This window comes from Dasypus novemcinctus, chromosome 7 (genome assembly GCF_030445035.2).
Source record: "Dasypus novemcinctus isolate mDasNov1 chromosome 7, mDasNov1.1.hap2, whole genome shotgun sequence".
In the NCBI taxonomy this organism is placed as follows: domain Eukaryota; kingdom Metazoa; phylum Chordata; class Mammalia; order Cingulata; family Dasypodidae; genus Dasypus; species Dasypus novemcinctus.
This window is the reverse complement of record NC_080679.1, coordinates 105,767,789-105,784,364: the sequence shown is the minus strand read 5'-3', so window position 1 is coordinate 105,784,364 and position 16,576 is coordinate 105,767,789. Positions and strand designations below refer to the sequence as shown.

Sequence of the window (16,576 nt, the reverse complement as noted above, 5' to 3'; positions counted from 1 at the left end):
TTTAACAGTCTCTCACTAAATTAGAACAGTCCCGGCCATAATAACAATGCAAGCCTGTCTGGCTTCCTGGCTTCAGTTGAAGCCCCTGTAACAAAATTGGGTGTTTCATCTACATGCACACATACCACAGCATGCCCCTATTGTACTCTGTTCTCATTTGTCTGCCTTCTGTGCTGGCCTATAAGCAATAAGGATGATTCCACCCTGCTCACATTTGTACCACAGCACCTAGCACTAAGACTAGCACTGAAATAAATATCTATTCATTTGCTTTATACTGGAATTGAGACAAATGATAGTGGCCAGTGTCTTAGGCCTCATATTTTTATCGTAGTTGCAAGAGAACAAGAAGTGGTGGCTGCTTGATGCCACACTCAGCTTTATATCCATCTCCAAGTCCATTCTCTCAGGATATTCTATTTGAAAATGGAAAAAGATCACATTTTTAGAAATTAAAGTTGCAGAAGCTCCTCATTTCGTCCTTACTAGAAGTACTACAGGTATGTTTCATTTTTAAGTTCAATTAAAGCTAATGTGCTGCAAATTCCTCCATTCTCCTTTAACTTACCTGAGCTACTGTTTTATTTTATTATATTTTGTTTTGTTTCAGAGGGGAATGGTGACAGTTGGGAGTTACTACTTTAGTAACAATTTGAAACAAATTCCTTTTCCTTGAGGTTTGGTCTCTCAAGTACTTTCCCCATAGTTCACTGACAAGGAAATTTATCCATTCTGTTGTATAGCTTAGCCATATCTTCTACTCATCTGTGATAATAGATAGCACAGCAAACTTCAACAGAAATGGTTTAAAGCTCAAATATAACAGAGTTATTCTACATTTCTTAGAAAGCATACATGGGATAGGCCTTCATCTCCTTATTTAATGGACTATACATCCTAAAAAGACACTGGAATTTTAATCAGTGTTATTAAATTTACGAAAGTCCTTATTTTATAGTAAGAAACAATCAGCATTGGGTATCTATATGTCAAATGCAAAGAACACAAGGGTTATAAATTCACAAGGGAACTTAATTTAACACTTGACAGATGTGTAGAACCTCTGATGCACATACATATCTGTCCAGCTTCAAAGAGGCCAATAATAATGGTGTAAGTAAAGAAAGCTTAAAGACTGTCTTCAACAGTTTTAAGAACCATACTGGCTTATAATCTAGTTAGAAATATTCCTCAAAAAAAAAAAAAAAGAAATTTTACATCAAGCATCAAGGTAGTTACAGCATATTTACCCTGAAAACTCATACCCTTTTTCATTCACTCAAGATCTTTTTAAAGGCAGTTTTGCGAATGCAAGGAAATGGGCACTTGAAAGCAAAGAGGATACCCTAAATCACCTAGCCCTTCCTTATTTCACTGCATCTTTTTATTAAACTAATACCAGAATACTAGACCATGTAATTTCCTGGTTGGTAGAAATCTCTCTAATCAGGATATTTAGAATTGATGTCTCCTTTAACTGGGCTCCTTTTGTACTGTACACAATGCAGAGGGAAATGCTATCATAACACTTCAATAGTTAAGTGACTTTATGAGAAAAATAGTTCCAAATGTTTCCTAAAACCTTCCAAACCGCACCAAAGCACATTACTGTAATATTATGTTTCCCCATTGCCTCCATTATTTAAGCTTGCCTCTCTTGAAATGATATTTGGATGAGAAACTTAGGTTTATGTAATGTATAAATTGTTTCAAAAGGAAAAGCCTTGGCTGCATAATTATTATATATGTAGAGTTGCCAGATAATTTAATGTTTTCAATAGCTTTTTCTTCATTAATTGACAAAGGAGTATACTTAAAACCTTTGGTTACTGCAGCTTTTAGAGAGAACTTTTTTCTTTTTCCTTTCCCCCAACCTAAGCTATCTAGACACTGTATAATTGTATTAAACTGAATATTGAACACTAACAAAAATGTCATAATTACATATTAAAGAAATCTATATTTTGGTACAGTACATGCAATCAATATATACTGCATATATACTGCATATGGTCAAATAACCATAATAATACATCCCAGTGATTTCAGGATCAAAAAGGACCATCATGGCAGATTAACATGGGATTCACCACCGTGCGCTCCCTCTGCAAGTAGCCCCATTTCAAGTGTTTTTGCTACAGGCTTCTGGGGGTAATATGTTAATAATTTCTGGAGGAATAAGATTTCCAGTTATTAAACAAAATCATGTTGTGTATTAGAACTATGCCTTAAGATCACTTTTGTGTGCCACTGTTTTTTGTGTTTTTTTTTAAGATTTATTTATTTCTCCCCACCCCTTTGTTTTTCACTTGCTAAGTCTATTCGTCCTCTTTGTTTCTTTGGTAGGCACTGGGAGCTGAATCTGGGACCTCCTACATGGGAGGGAGGTGCCTAATCGCTTAAGCCACTTCTGCTCCCTGCTTTGTTGTGTTTCTCACTCTATTTTTCCTTCCCATGTCTCTTGTTGCATCATCTTGTTGAATCAGCTCATCGTGCCTGCCCATCATGTCAGCTCGCTGTCTTCCTTAGGAGGCACCTGAAAACTCTGCTCCCTGCTCCGTTGTGTCTACCATTATGTTCTGTTTTTCTTGTGTCTCATGTCAGCTTGCTGTGTCTGCCCATTGTGCCAGCTTTGTCTTCTTTAGGAGACACCGGGATCCAAACCAGTGACCTCCCATGTGGTAGGGGAAGCCCAGTCGCCTAAGCCACATCCGCTTCCCTGTGTCATTGTTTTTATCCTGAAAATTTTAACCAACCATAGAAAATGGTTCAAAATAAATTTTAGAAAAGTTAAGACAGTATTGACTCTGTTCCAGCAACAGAATTTCAATGGAAGAGTTTTCACAAGACTAATATAAATTTAGTCAGATATTATTGTTTCTTAAATTTTAGGCTTTTTAGGCTTACATATAGATCTGATAGTAAAAACTGACACTTTTATTAAATAGCAGTTTTTTGCTCTACAGACATACTGAAGTGGTTTAAATAAAGCTTAGTAATATTTAAATAGCAACTTTCTCTACTGTTGTTTTAAAAATCTAGTCTTTTGACTATTTTGGTTTTTTAAACACATGGCGTCTTTATCAAGTACACTGGAAGGTCTATTGTTGGCAGAACTGATTGGGAGACAATAATTTGTGATGGTAACTGCATGCTACTTATGAAGTCCAATGAATCCTATGGAGAAAACACTTTTGTCAGGCTCTTAATTTGTATACAGGTTTAGGTCAAAAGAGTTGATTTTTTTCCTTAAGTGTTTCCTTCCTCTTTTCCTCCTCTGCCCTGTTGTTTTTGCTGTCTGTGTCCATTCGCTGTATGATCTTCTCTATCTATTTCTCTTTTTTGCCTTGTCTTCTCATCTTTCTTCTGTAGGATCACCAGGATTCGATCCGGGGACCTCTCATGTGAAGAGAGGTTCCCTGTCAGCTGTGCCACCTCTGTTCCCCGTCTTTGCTGTGCTTCACCTTGACTCTCCCCTTTGTCTCTCTTTTGTTGCATCATCATCTTGCTGTGTCACTCACTTGTGCTGGCACTGGCTCACCACATGGGCACTTATGTGGGCACTCGGCTTGCTGTGCGGGCACTGGCTCACTGTGCAGGCATACTTTCTCTTCTTTTTCACCAGGAGGTTCCAGAGATCAAACCCAGGTCCTCCCATCTGGTAGGCACAGGCCCTATCACTTGAGCCACATCCACTTCCCAAGAGCTGATATTTTTATTTTATGACTTTGCAGCTCAGGTCATTTATGTATGAACCAAGTAGGAAAATAGATTGAAAAGGGATTACATTTACAGAGGGCTTCTTTAATACATTATATTTTTGAAATTTAAATGATACTTTTTAATGTTCATTTAGGTCATATTTAAGGAAATCAAACATAGTGATGCAGTTGCAGTGTTGTGAATGTTGTCAATGATAAAAATAAACCATTTTGGTGGTTACAATATTCCACATGGACCTCTTTCAGAAAACCACTTACCATGTAATATAATACCCATCAGTGTCTTGAACAACAATTTTCTACTTTACTGTTAAACCTTTTTAGATATACATGGTTCACTCTGACAAAAAGAAAAGGATTCTGGAATTCAGACAATTTGCTAAAATAGATTTATAAAGTTCTACTTAACAATCCTTACTAAAGGATTGTTTAGTGGTTCAATTCTTACTAAAACTCACTTTGTAACACAATATTTCAGTGGCTAAATTATTTTAGAAGAAAAAATAATTCCAATGCTTCCATTTAAGAAAGAATGTGGACTCAAAATCAGGGGTACTCAGTGCAAATCTCAGCTCTGCCATTTACTATGTGACTGTGGTCAAATATCAATCTCTCTGAGCCTCAGTTTTTTTACAGAGCGAATGCTGATGATAATCCTACACTTTATGAATTAAACAGCATGTTTATGCCCAGCACATGCCAAGTGCTTAATAAATGATTCTCCCTAACCCCACCTGCCTCTTTCCCTAGGAAAAAAAAATTTATTTGTAATTATTCATTGTGGTGAATGGCCATATAAAATAAATAACCAAGAATATTATTTTCCTGTGATATGAGTTACAGTTTGGAAATATTATATTCTAATCAAAAATGTAAGCGCATTCCTAGTTCCTTGCATCTTCACCAACACTTGTTATTTTCAATTTTAAAAATTCAAATGTTGGGAAGGAGCGTGGGTCCCCTCTGACAGGGCCAAGTTTCTCTTCTTGCCTGTGAGGCCTCAGTTTTGCTGGGCAGTTCCAGGTTGAAGGCCTCACTGGGGCTGACAGCCCAGAGGACAGGCTGAGTCCTGTGCCCTGCAGTTCTACCTCGAGGCTGTGAGCGCTGAGAAAATGGGTGACCTATTAAACAGAGCAGGTATCCTCAAAAAAAAAAAAAAAATTAAGTGCTTGTGAATGGTATCTAATTGTAATTTTAATTTGCTTTTCTCTAATGGCAAATGATGGTGTAATTTTATCATATAGTTAGTGGACATTTGAGTGTGATCTTTGGAGAAATGTCCATTCAAATGTTTAGTCCTTTTTTAAAAAATTGGGTGGTTGTTCTTTTTGTCGTTGTGTTGTGGGAATTCTTTATAAATTCTGAAGAGTAAACCTTTATCAGATATATGGTTTCCAAATGTCTTTTCCCATTCTGTAGCTCGTTTTTTCATTTTATTGCTAATGTTCTTTGATGTATAAAAGTTTTTAATTTTGATGAAGTTCCATTTATCTCGTCTTTTGTTGATCATGCTTGTCGTGTAAAATCTGAAAATCCATTGCCTACTAAGAGGTCCTGAAGATATTTCTGTGTATTTCCTTGTAAGAGCTTTATAGTATTAGCCCTTATATTTAGGTTTTTGATCCACTTTGAATTAACTATTGTAGTTGATGAGAGGTAGGAGTCCACACTCATTCTTTTGCATGTGGACTTCCAGTTGTCCCAGTACCAAATTCTCCATTGTATAGACTTGGCAGTCTTGTTGAAAATCAACTAGCTATAGATGTGTAGATTGCACTCTAAATTCTCAATTCTATTCTATACTATATGTCTATACTTATGTCCATATTACACTATTTTAATTACTATACCTTTGTAGTAAGTTTTGAAAGCGGGAAATGTGAGCTCTCTAACTTTGTTCTTTTTAAAATATTATTTTGGCTATTTGGGTTCTCTTGCAATTCCATATGATCTGAGAATCAGCTTTTCTATTTCTGTAAAAAAGGCTGCTTAGGATTTTGATAGAGATTTCACATTGAATTTGTATATTGCTTTAAGCAGAATTGATATCTTAATAATATTAAGTCTTCCTGCATGGGGTGACTTTCCATTTATTTAGGTCTTCTTTAATTTCTTTCAGGAATGTTTCATAGTTTTCAGTTTACAAGTCTTTTACCTCCTTGGTTACACTTATTCCTAATTTAGTGGTTCTTCAGAAAATTAAACATAGAATTTCCCTGTGACCTAGCAATTCTGCTTCTAGGTGTGTACCCCAAAGAATTGAAAGCAGGGACTTGGACAGATATTTGTACACCAATGTTCACTGCAGCATTATTCATAATATCCAAAAAGTGGAAGCAACTCGACTGTCCATTAACAGATGAATGGAAAAACAAAGTATGGTTTATACTATAATGGAATATTATTCAGCTGTAAAAAGAAGTGGTGGTACATGCTACAAGATGGATGACACTTAAAAACATCATGTTGAATGAAATAAGCCAAGCACAAAAGGACAAATATTGTATGATTTTTTAAATATGAAATACTTAGAATAAACAAATTCATAGAGACAGAAAGCAGAATAGTATTTACCAGAGGTAGTGGCAGGGAGGAATGGAGAGTTATTGCTGAATGAACATCAGTCTGGAAATAATGGTGAAATTTACACAGTATTGTCAATGTACCTAGTGTCAAAGAATAATCCATTTAAAATGGTTGAAATTATTTTTATGTTATGTACATCCTACCACAATTAAAAATAATTTTTTTAAAGTTTGGAAATACTGTCTTCTCTTCACTTGGTAGTATATTCTTTGAGGTTTATTTCACATTATATATAGGTATTTTATATAGCCATGTATAGTAAGAGAGAAAGAGTGCAAGCAAGAGTGAAAGGGATTATTACATGATAAACAGGTTGAAAATGTCCTCAAAACATTTTACGTATTTGTCAAAATTTATTCCCACAGCTAAGGTGACATAGAGACATACTGGTAGATCTCATCTCAGGGAGATAGAGAGCATGCTACTCAGTAGGTAGGAGTTAGTCTCATATCTCAATGCCAGTTCTGAAAAGGTTTTGCTTCATCAGTAGTTTAAAAACAAGCATACATACACTAAAAAGAAAAAAAAAAAGAAAAAAAAAACCCAAGAATATAGTTCTTTCTATTCCTTAGAATATTCAAAGACATGAGATACGTGTTGTAATTTCCTTTTAAGCAATTTACCTGTTACTGGGTAAATTCGCAAATAAGCAACTACAGTGTGCCTATATTGTGTGCAATAAAACATTCTAAATAATTAAGAGAATCTGGTTCCTGCTCTTGGAGGAACTTAAGGTGGTGGTAGGGATATCAATCATAAAGACTTGGAACCACAAAAAATTCTTCCTTAATTTTTCCTGTGGGCTTAACATACTCACAGTTTTAAACCAATACTGTATAGGAAATTAAGTTGGATGCTATTCCTAGATACCAAAATTATAATTAAGGATGACATGTGGATTTGAAATTATTTTCTAAAGGAGCACAAAGGAACATGAGTTGGAGAGAGAAAAAGAACTTACGTGATGGTAAACATAACAATAAAAGCGTTTATTTTTACCTCCTTTCTGTCAGAAAAATCATTTTCTTTGGCATTTATATAAATTTTGTGACTACGGTGACCACATAATTGATATTTTATATAGTATTTGAGACCTGATAGGGACCAGAGAAATTATTTAATCTTACACCTTTGTTTCCCAGGTCTAGAGACAAAGGTCTGAAAAGCAACTCTCCTCAGCATGCATTCTGGAAAATACTAGTACTTTAAGAATACAATAAACAGCATATGAAAAAGAAATTCTGTGGTTAATGAATTTTAGAAATACTACATTAAATAAAGTTAGATTTATTTACTGCAGGAATTCTCAGGGAGTTGAATATGCTAACATGTTTGGGAATACGCACAGTAAGGTAAAGTTAAAAATAAAGATTATGTTATATACATCCTACCACAATTAAAAATAATTTTTTTAAAGTTTTATTTTTAAACGGAGCATTTCATGGAAGCACATGTACGGAGCGCAGGGAAGGCAATACTGTCTAAGGAAATTTAAAGCACTGATCGGATGAAGTGAGTTCTATGGCAAGGCTGGGGTTAGAACCAGATCTCCTGGCTTTTAGTCTAGGAATTTTCTACTATTCACACTCTGATAATGCCCTGTAAGGATAAGAACATACCTGAGGTTTCCTCCAAAGTAAACAAATGTGGCTGACTATATTCTGTTGAATATCCTTTATTTTGTTCAATACTGGAAGAACATATTTTCTGAGAAATATGCATAAATCAAACTTGCCATTCATTCATGTTCCCTGTGAATAATGCCATCTCTTTGGTATCATCCCATGTGTCCACAATCTTCCCTGACTTCTATTTTTAAATGGAGGTGTTCAGGCACCAGAAAGGCACATGGGCAACAGTGAGAGATGTACTATTGATCTCCAATATATTGTCCAGTGCTGGTCTTGCCTTTCTTAAACTTCTTTCAATTGACAAGGTTTCTTTTTAAAGATAATGCAGTGGTGTGAAGAGTTAGAAACTTGTACAGCAGAAAATGCTCGATGAAATTTCATTGATGCTTCTTGTATAATTTGGAAAAGCTATGGCAGACGTTTTGAAAACCTAGTCTGCTTTAAGAAGGTCCATTCTGTTAAAGGGATAAAAATAGAACATATGTAGTCTCCATTTCTAATAACAAAGTGTTATGCAAGTAATATATGCCCTTTGCTTCTATGAACTTTCTTTCCTTTAAGAAGGCAATGAAAGATGACTTTTTGGATACTTTAAATTATTATTATTGTAAAAACAGAGAACTTTAGTATACTAAGAGGTCCTGAGGGCGAGGTGAGCCCTGAGGGGCTTCCATAATTTAACACTTTTTGGGGAGCACAGACAATAGCAAGGAAGGGGTGGGGCCAGGAGAATGATGAACCCCCAGTTCTGCCCACTGGGCAAGGTGTACTGCGGTTAAAAGCAGAAAACACCCAGTATTCAGTTTTAATTTTTATATATTTGTATGTGCAAGTATGCATGCATAGGAATGTGAGAGCAGAAAATAACATCTGTACCACTCTTCAAATACAACAAAACCTAGTAACTATTGTTTTAAAGAAACCGCTTCCTCAAGACTGTTTCACTTTATTATCACCTATTTCTGCTTGGGTTAATTGTACTTGAAATTTTTCATTTATTTAACCAACCCATGTCATCTTCTAAAAGAATTAAAAAAATGTTTAAAACGTTTTTGTTTGTTTTTTTACCCCTATTTGGAGGACTATGAATCTAAGTTTGTTTTTTAAGGACACACTTCTCTTGTCTTCCTTGTACACTAAAAGGATCTACATCAGTGAGCTATATATGTTACTATGACCCTAAAATTTCATGGCTATAAGATAAGAGGATCTTGCAGTAAGGGGTCAGGAAATCCAATAATTGGAATGAAGAAAGAAAAAAGAGAGAGACAGGGAAACAGAATGAAACAGAAAGGAAGATAGAATGGAGGAAAGATGCTATGAGGAAAGAAGCATAATTAGGTGAAAGTCTAGAATTCTGAGGGTACGTAACTGAAAAGGGAGACTTCAATGAAAGGACTCAGTTATGAGATGATGGGGTTATGACATGATGGGAAGACCTAAACCCAAATCCGGACACACCTGTCAGCAATTCATGTTCCTTAACTCAATACTGAAAATACAGCGCATGATTACCAGACATTGAGGCAGATTTATCATTACTTTTATTTTGCTAAAGAAATATACTGAAATAACATCTTTGTAAGAGGTACTCAAATTATATTGATACCACTGAACATATCTGAGTACTTTTTTTGTATTCATCTTCAGAGTTTGTCACTTTTTTCACTCATTCATTCACTCACTCATGTCTTTAAAGAAGATTTTACTGTGGCAGATATTGTGCTGGACAATGTCAAACTCCCTTGAGAGTTTTACAGTCCCACTCACTAAATATACTAAAATTGCTAAATTTTGGGATACAGTCCTTTTATTTGAACACCCAACCAGACATTAAGGTTCGAAAGAGGCTATGTGTGATGACCAACTTGAATAACTCATAGGTCACAAAAAGTAATAAAGCTGATTTCCTTGGATGGGTAGGAGACGAATGGGGAGGAGGAGAAGGGAGGGTTCCTAAAGTGGACCTCCCAAAATACTTTATGAAATAACACTCACTGAAATAAGTGTAGTTTTATGAAAACACTCTTTGAAGAGCAACACACATCTGAATGAATAATCCAACAGAAAAAAATATTCAGTAAATACTTGCCACACACAATCTACTCTCAGGATTAGGCCACATAAAGTACAATCCTTGTTATAAGGAAACTTACGACCTAATAGGAAACAGTTAACTAACTATATAGTATAAGACAGACTTAAGCACCACATCTGTTCTTAGTATCACCAAATCTTATTCATTATTTTGTACCTGGCATTGTTCTGTGGATACAGCTGTGAACAAAGTGCAGACCTGAACTTCAAGGAGCTTGCAGTCTGTGAGCACGTGAAACAAGTGAAAGGGCCAATCTCAAAGCTGTCTGATGACTGCAAGGATCAGAGTGGGCCCAAAGTACAATGGGAACCTGTAGGAGAGGAACGTGAGCCCTCTAACGAAGACTTCCTAGAGGAGATCTTAAAAATATGTGAGAGTGACCCTGGGGCAGAGCAGGGGGAGGGCAGGCAAAGAAAGGGGGCTTGTCAGGTAGATAAAGAACTATGGGGAGGGGAGAAGGAGAAGGAGCTGTCTTCGGGAACTTGATTCAGCAGAGCTGGAGGTTGCTAGGTATTTGCATGTGTGTGATATGATGGGAGCATTATGGGGGTGGGGGTTCAAAGAGAAGAGGAGGGACTGGAAAGATAGCCAGGCTCCAAATCACAAAGGCCCCACAGGTCCTTCTATAGAGTTTGGCCTTTGTGGGGATGGCAAGAGCACTCAAGATGATTCCCTATTGGAGTTCCAAGAAGAGATGGCTTTTGGTTGTTGTTGTTTTAATGTACTTCTCTCTCTCTCTCTTTTCTCTCTTTTTCCTCTCTCTCTCTCTCCCTCTCTCCCTTCCTCCCTCCCCCCCTTCTTTAATGGAAATGATTAATTTTTTAAAAAGCTTTAGATTACATAAATTTGACATAAAAAATATAGGGGATTCCCATATACACCAACCCACCCCCACACTTGTTCCCATTAACAACGTCTTTCATTAGTCTGGTACATTTGTTACAATCAATGAATACATATTAAGCCACTGCTACAACCATGGTCTATAGTTTATAATTTGCACCACATATTTTTATAGATTTTGACAAAATGTATAATGGCATGAATCCATCATTACAACATCAGGCAGAACAATTCCAATATCCCCAAATATCCCATGTTATACCTCTTCTTCCTTCTCCCTCCCCTCAGAACCTCTGGTAACCACTGCCTTTATATCAATGTTACAAGTTCTTCCATTGCTAGAACAATAAGTCTACGTTAGTCCATAGTTGCATTCCCTCCTTATGTATGTCCATTTCCCAACCTTAAGGATTTGGGGATGGTGATGCCCATTCTGTTTCTGAAAGAGAGGAGGCTTAGATCCCATGGAGCAGATAGATGGAATGGTCTTGCTTGCAGTTGTAGATAATCTCTATTTTTAGGGATGGGTGTTGCCCATCATCATCCTTTCGTAAGTTGTCCTGGGTGGGTCCAGTGAACTGGAAAGTAGGTTTAACAACTCTGCTGAGATTCACCGCTCAACTCTCATATGAACAGACCAAAGATTTAAGTCTTTGGGATATGTAGTTAATGAGTACAGTGCTAATTATAGGTTCAAATAAAAGGGGCGGAAGAGCCATGTGTAGACAAGTACAAATGAGTCCAATTCTGTTACCCTGGGAAACATATATTCCAAGGTAAGGACTACTGAGAGGGTGTCAAATTCCGCAGATTGTCAGCCCTGTCTATAATGTCTAGATGTCTGCAGAGCCCTCAGGAGCACCCTGCTTTATGCACTGTTCACTGTGGAGTCAATGAGATACTCCTGAAATGTGCCTAAGTGTAATCTCTGGAATGAACTCCCAACTATTTAAAATCTCTTAGCAATAAAAATTCACTTGGATTTACTATTTCCCCCTTTTGGTCAAGGTCTTTTTCCAGATGCATTGCTAGTTGGCACTTGGTAATATTCCCTTGGTTCTAGGGAGGTTCATTCCTGGGAATTGTGTCCCATACCAGGGGGAAGGTAATGCATTTATATGCTGAGTTTGGCTTAGAGAGAGGCCACTTTTGAGCAACAAGGAGGATTTCAGGAGGTAACTCTTAGGCAATATGTAATACTAGGCTAAGTTTCAATTTCACAAGAACAAGGTTCATAAGCACAATTATCAATATCAGGGGCCTGGGGTATTGGTCTGTCCTCCTTCACTAGGCACTGCCCATGTACTCTAGGGATTCTTGCTACTCTATCAGAGAATGTAGCAGAACTTCCCAGGATGGAAGTTCAAATATTCTTTTGGTTATTGTGTGGGTCTGACCATCTCAAGAATTTGACAACCTGTCAGTGGTCCTTACATTGGAATATATGTTCCCCAATGTAACAGAATTGGACTCATTTGTAATTTTTCAACACATGGCTCTTCTGCACCTTTTATTTGTATAATATAAGATATATTATATTTTATGTGCAGTAACAATTTCTTCTGTATGTTCCTCCAGTGTCTTTACTTACTTTTACTTTATTTTCAAAGAAGCTTTAGGCTACAGTAAAGTTACATAGAAAATATAGAGGATTCTCATATACTCCATTCCCTTTCCCTCTCACATATGCCCATTAATAATGTCTTATATGAGTAAGGAACTTTTGTTAGAACTTATAAACAAATATTGAAGCATTATTGTTAACCATGATCAATAATTTACATTATGGTTATATTTTGCACTGCACATTTTTATAGGTTCTGACAAAATTTATAATGGCCTGTATCCATCACTGCAAGATCATACAGAACAATTCCAATGCCCCCAAAATACCCTGTGTTCCAGCTATTCTATTCTTCCTTCTCCCCTCCTTGGAACATATGGTAACTACTATTTTTCAATTTTTTATTTTATTTTTCTATTTTTTTAATGTTACATTAAAAAAATATGAAGTCCCCATATACCCCCCACCCCCCTCACCCCACTCCTCCACCCATAACAACACCATCCTCCATCATCATGAGACATTCGTTGCATTTGGTGAATACTTCTCTGAGCACCGCTGCACCTCATGGTCAATGGTCCACACCATAGCCCACACTCTCCCACAGTCCACCCAGTGGGCCATGGGAGGGCATACAATGTCTGGTAATTGTACCTGCAGCACCACCCAGGACAACTCCAACCCCCAAAAATGCCGCCACATCACATCTCTTCCTCCCACTCCCTACCCCCAGCAGCCACCATGGCCACTTTCTCTACACCAATGCCACATTTTCTTCAATTGCTAATCACAATAGTTTATGAATAGAATATCTGTAAGTCCACTCTAATCCATTCTCTATTCCTTCATCCTGTGGACCCTAGAATGGCCGTGTCCACTCCACATCTATATCAAGAGGGGGCTTAGATTCCACATGGATGCTGGATGCAATTCTCCTGCTTTCAGTTGTAGGCACTCTTGGCTCCCTGGTGTGGTGGTTGACCTTCTTCACCTCCATGTTAGCTGAGTGGGGTAAGTCCAATAAACCAGAGTGTAGGAGCTGCAGGTCTGTTGAGGCCCAGGGCCTGGCCATTACATGGTCAGTCCAGAGATTCAGGTCCCTTGGGTATACGTTAAACCCCAGAACCAACTACAGTTCTGGTAAAAGTAACAGGAGAGGCTTGTGGACAAAGATCACATCGGAGTCCAGCTCCATCACACAGAAACACAAACTCCAAAGTAGGGCCAACTGACATGGCACTGAACTCCATCTGCCATGACCACAGAACCTGTGGGTCTCTGCAGCCCTCAGAAGAACCAATACCTGGGGTTGCATCTACTTTTATCTGTCTCTGGGACTCTGCTCAGGTGTGCATAAGGGCAATCCCTCTGCAAACCTCCCGGCTCTTTTTGGAGACTCACAGCCATATAAACTCATTTGTCCTTTCCATTTCCCCCTTTTATTCAGGTCAAAAAGCATTTTTAACTGCTGGTATTATATATATACATATTGAGATATTCTGCTGGTCCGAGTTGACCCTTTTATTCAAGGTCATTTTCTAGTTATATCATCAGCTGGTACTTGGAAGTAATTCCCTCGGCGCCAGGGAGGCTCATCCCCGGGAGTCATGTCCCACGCTGGGGGGAAGGCAACACATTTACATGCTGAGTTTGGCTTTGAGACTGGCCACATTTGATTGAGCAACACGGAGGCTCTCAGGAGGTAACTCTTAGGCGCCCTGCAGCTCAAGGCCTTGTTCTTATTTCAGGTGCACAGGCTTACAAGCATAATCATTAGTATCAAGGGCTCATTGTTGGACCTTCCTTCTGTTTTGGTCTTTGCTTTTGCACTTGGGGGACTGCTGCTATTCCTTAAGGGACTGTGATAGAGCTTCCCTGGCAAGGAACTCAGCACTCCCTCAGTTGTTGTTTTTAATTGTAACCACTATGAAAACATCCAAACATTTTTATGTACCCTGGATGTATGCCCTGGAGAACTTCCTGCCAACCATGTGTCCCCTGTCAATAACATCCCATACCAGTATTCCTCCCCTGCCATTGTTGAACCTCTCTGTGATCCAAAACTTCTTCAAAAATGAAGCCCAATATATTGCCAGGTTCCATTAATAGTAAAATGGAATACAGTGATGAGTTTAGAGGTTAGATATAGAATACATATTAATTTAGAAAAAATAAGGTAAAAATAAATTGGGGTATTAAAATATACAAATGCTTTGATTTTGATGTTTTGCCTTCCATCACTGCAATAAGTGTTCCCCTGTACGCAAATTATTTTTCAATTTTTGAAGAATAAGGTTCATAGTTACATGCATTAAGATTGAGAGCTTGACATACTGGCCCTTTTCTTTTTATTAGGCATTGCTTATGTTCTCCAGAGATTCTTGCTCCTCTAATTCAGAACACAGCAGGACTCCCCAGGACAGGAGTTTAATATTTCCTGTTTATTGTGTGGGTCTCCACCCACTGAGATAAGACACTATGACAAGATGAACACTTTCATATTCCATAGAAGCATGCCCCCGTGCCCCCATCCCACATATCCCCTCACCTGAACCCTGCACCAGAAACATCCCCTGCCATATTTGCCAAAAGAACATCCCCACCATTGTAGTTTTAACCACAGACCTACAGATCCCCAGAGTTCACCTGTTACTTCCTCCAGCCCTCTCCCCGCAGCTCCATGGACAGTCCAAGCCAACCCTCCCACACAAATCCCCCTCATATCCCAGCACCATTGACCCCAATCACATCACTGCATCACTATCACCCCCAGCCACCCCTTTCACCTTATAATAGATTTTGCCCATATTGAGCATCAGCTCACCACACTCTACTCCCTGTCTCCTTATAACCTATCTTTCAGGCTCTAGCTCTGTGTGACTGCTCAATTTGCTTAAGTCATATCAGTGAGGTCAAGTAATATTTGCCCTTCAGTTATTGGCTTACCTCACTCAATGTAAGGTCTTCAAAATTTATCCATGTTGTCTCATGTGTTAATAGTGCATTCCCTCTTATAGCTGAGTAATATTCCATTGTATGTATATACCACAATTTGCTTATCCAGTCATCTGTTGATGGACGCTTGGGTTGCTTCCAAATTCTGACAATAGTGAATAATGCTGCTATGAATATTGGTGTGCATATATCTGTTCATGTCCCTGCTTTCAATTCTTCTGGGTATATACCCGGTAGTGGGATTGGTGGATCATATGGCAGTTCTATAGTTAGATTCCTGAGGAACTGTCACACTGTCCTCCACAATGGCTACACTATTCTACATTCCCACCAGCAGGGGACGAATGTTCCCTTGACATCACATCCTCTCCAACATTTGTAGTTCTCTGTTTTGTTAATAGCTGCCAGTCTAATAGGTGTAAGATGATATCTCATTGTAGTTTTTAAGATTTTATTTATTTCTCCCCACTCTTTTGTTGTTAGTGCTCACTGTGTCTGTTTGTTGTGTGTCCATCTTCCTTTTTTCAGGATGCACCGAGAACCAAACTCAGGACCTTCCATGTGGGAGTGAGGCACCTAATCACTTGAGCCACCTCTGCTTCCTACTTTGCTGTATCTCTCATAATGTTTTTCTCCCTGAGTCTCTTGCTGTGTCATCTAGTTGCATCAGCTCACAGCACCAGCACATCATCACATCAGCCATCTCACTCATCCTCTCTAGGAGGCACCAGAAACTGAACCCGGGACCTCCCATGTGGTAGGCAAGAGCCCAATCTCTTGAGCCACATCTGTTTCTCTCTCACTGTAGTTTTAATTTGTATTTCCCTAACAGATAGTAATGTTGAGCATCTTTTCATGTGCTTTTTAGCCATTTATATTTCCTCTTTGGAAAACTTGCCCATTTTTTTAGTGGGTTGTTTTCTTTTTATTTATTTTTGAGATGTAGGATTTCTTTATATATGCTGGATATTAGGCCCTTACCAGATAAATGGTTTCTAAATAATTCCATTGAGTAGGCTGCCTTTTCACTTTTTTGACAAACTCCTTTAAAGCGTAAAAGTTTTTAATTTTGAGGAGGTTCCATTTATCCAGTTTTCCTTTTGTTGTGTGTTGGGTGTAACACTTATGAAATCATTTCCTATTACAAGACTTTGTAGATACTTCCCTACATTATAAA

At 38.0% G+C, this 16,576-nt stretch overlaps 1 protein-coding gene across 50 annotated transcripts in view; it reads right to left on the bottom strand.

Moving 5' to 3' along the window:
* The window catches only part of GTDC1 (glycosyltransferase like domain containing 1), a 412,173-nt gene that overhangs the window by 106,596 nt on the left and 289,001 nt on the right, over positions 1 to 16,576 (bottom strand). The window lies entirely within an intron of this gene.